Here is a 3,109-nt window from a genome sequence, read left to right as displayed (position 1 = left end):
ATTTCACAAATTATTCAATATATTTATCAAAATATCCTAGGCTGTAAGATTTTATGTAACTTTCTTAAGCATTAAATATTTGTCTGTAGTACATTTTTAGAAGTGAAATGTATATAATCAAATCATACACAAATGTTCTATAATATCCACAATGGCTATTATCATTTGTCAGTACTATTATTGTTAATGAATATTGGTAGATAACAAATCCAAATATGTACCACTCAGAATTGTAGTTGTAGGCTCCCGCGGCCCCAGCGGCTGCCTGGCGCGGCGCGGCGCAGTCGGCTCTAGTGGTCTCCTAACGGAGAGTTGTTCCCGGCCGTGCCGTCCTCCGCCGCCGTCTCTGGGCTGCGCCGTCGCCGAGCCTCTCATCGCCTCTAGCCCCGCGGCCTCCGTTCACCTCACCTTCCGCACGCCCACCATGACGAAGAGCAAGAAGAAGTCCTTCCACCAGAGCCTTGCCGAGTGGAAGCTGTTCATCTACAACCTGACCAGCGGAGAGTTTCTGGGGCGCACCTCGAAGAGCTGGGGTCTGATCTTGCTCTTCTACCTAGTTTTTTTTATGGGTTCTTGGCTGCACGCTTCTCATTCACAAGGTGGGTCATGCTGCAGACTCTGAATGATGATGTTCCGAAATACCAACACCAGATTCCTAGTCCAGGACTTATGGTTTTTCCAAAACCACAGACTGCCTTGGAATATACATACAGTATGTCTGACTTATACAAAGTTCGTTGAGGACCTGAAGAAGTTCCTAGAGCCATATTCTGTAGAAGAACAGAAGAATCTCACAGCCTGTCCTGATGGAGCACGTTTAAGCAGGAAGGTCCAGTTTATAGTGCCTGTCGGTTTCCAGTTTCCCTGCTTCAAGGATGTAGTGGTGTGAATGATGATGTTTTTGGCTATTCCAAAGGACAGCCTTGCATTCTTGTGAAAATGAATAGAATAATTGACTTAACCCCAAATGGAGCACCACAGATAGCATGTGTGGCAAAGGATACAAACGCAGCAAATATATCAACTTATCCTGATCATGGACTTATAGACTTGAAATATTTTCCATATTATGGGAAAAAACGGCATGCCGGCTACCGTCAGCTTCTAGTTGCCGTCCAGGTCACCTTTGACTCCAGCGCTACCAAGAAAGAAGCAACAGTTGAGTGCAAAATTGACGGATCTCACAACCTGAAAAACCAGGACGAACGTGACAAGTTTTTGGGACGAGTTATGTTCAAAGTCACAGTGCGTGCCTAGGAGTAGAGCGTCTCTACAGAATAAATGTTGTGCTGTCTCCATTTCGTATCAGCTGGACCTGCCATTCTAGGATTATGAGGCCAACTTGGAGGAGGAGGTGGTGTGGTACACACACTGGGGTGACATCATAATGTGCTTCCAGATCATAGTGTTCAGTGTCTTGAAGTAACTGCCTGCTGCCTCTGCTGCCCTTTGAACCAGTGTACGGTCGCCATAGGGACCAGTGAGCTTCCAGTCCCAAACATGCCGAGTGGGGGTCTCGTCTCCGTGTGTGTAATTGCCAAATGTCTAAAGCTTAATGTGCTGTGCTGTGTAAATATTGTATGGATTTAACACTGGTAACTGTCATATTTTGATGCCAACAAAAGTTTTAGGGATAAAATGGTACCTTGCCAACATCAAGTGACTATAGCTGCAAGAAATGTGTGAGACGTTCTGTATGTGAGGTGGAAAAACAAAATAAAAGAGGATCTGAAAGTAAAAAAAAAAAAAAAGAATTATAGTTGTTCAAATTTATAAGTAATGTGAAGATAATATTAATAATACTCTATGTATACACCTGAAATATAAGTATGTAGAACAGATGTCTCAGAGATATAATTGAAGTTAGTGCTTTAAAACATAAATTAATATATAACACATTGTTTTGCTTATATGAGTTAATTCCTCCCACTGGGTCATATATTTATTAGTTTTTGCTTTTTCTGTTTTACTATGTTAAAATATATTTTCTAATTAAAATATTTGACTTAATTTTCTTTCATCTTGGGTCCTTATTTTAAAAAGCTAGTTTTAACATGTGAATTAAGAATGGAGCTGAGAAGGAATAAACTTGATTACCTGAGTATGCCAGGAGTGCAGGTTAGTAAATTTCAAAGGAGAAGATGACAGACATAGTTTGCTATCTGAATATTTACCTAAAATTCTCTATAATGTTGGAGCATCTTCTTCAGCCTTTTGGCCCAATGTAGATAACAGACATATTTGTGAAGCAGGAAGGTAGCTTAGTTTTACAATGAAGTTGACTTGTTTAGGGGTTAATACATTTTTAGGGCTAAAAAGATGTTTTAAGTTGATAATGACAAGACGATTTCTTCAAGGCTGTCAAATACAAATAGCCAAAACACTAAGAATGTAACATTTATATAATTCCTATGTCATCGTTCTTCTTGCTATAGATAGTCTATTGTATATATGTGTATTAATATAAATGAATATGTAAAAAATAAAAAAGGTTTAATTAATTAAAAAAAAAGAAAAGAAAAAGAGTGGAGCCGGGACTCCAGAATATAATTCCAAAGTTGGATTGTATGGGATTTCTGCAAAGTAGAACCAAAGCGATCTCATTTTCTCTACCAGCACAACAATGAAGGATTGAGAAAGGACAGTGAATTTTTACATTGATGTCAAATAAAGCTAAAGCCCATTTTAATGCAATAAATTGAGTTAGCAAAACAACAATATTTGATCTTAACAGCAGCTACTATCATCCTGATGCTTTACTTGTCTCTACTTGCATCTTCTAGCATTATTTTTCCATTTAAAAGACAACTCATGCTTTCTTATTCATTCAACCACACAACCAGTTAGAACATTCTTATACAAGTGATGTATTTCCTTTCATTTTCATGATATAAACACATATGTCGCGCCTCGCTCGACCGGCAAGAAAGACGTGACCACCAGTTCTTCTCTCAAGCTGTTTATTCAGGCTTTGTTTCTTCTTTCTCGGAGAATCCCCCGAGCCACTCCTGTCATGCTCGTTTATACCACCCAAACAGCCAATCACACTAAGCCATGTCTCACACGCTGATAGGCTCGTTGAGGCGGAGCTAATGCAAGCAGCAGGCGC

General features: G+C 39.6%; 1 pseudogene across 1 annotated transcript; it reads left to right on the top strand.

Annotated features, from left to right (window-relative positions):
* The first annotated feature begins 349 nt into the window (after positions 1–349).
* Positions 350–1,751, top strand: LOC311602188 (sodium/potassium-transporting ATPase subunit beta-3-like; annotated as a pseudogene). The gene has a single exon. The product of its transcript is annotated as a sodium/potassium-transporting ATPase subunit beta-3-like (transcript).
* The last annotated feature ends 1,358 nt before the right edge of the window (positions 1,752–3,109 follow it).

The sequence above is a fragment of the Acomys minous genome (genome assembly GCF_964271855.1).
Source record: "Acomys minous genome assembly, chromosome: 7".
NCBI lineage: Eukaryota > Metazoa > Chordata > Mammalia > Rodentia > Muridae > Acomys > Acomys minous.
Note: the sequence above shows the minus strand (reverse complement) of the source record. Positions and strands in the feature narration are given on the sequence as shown.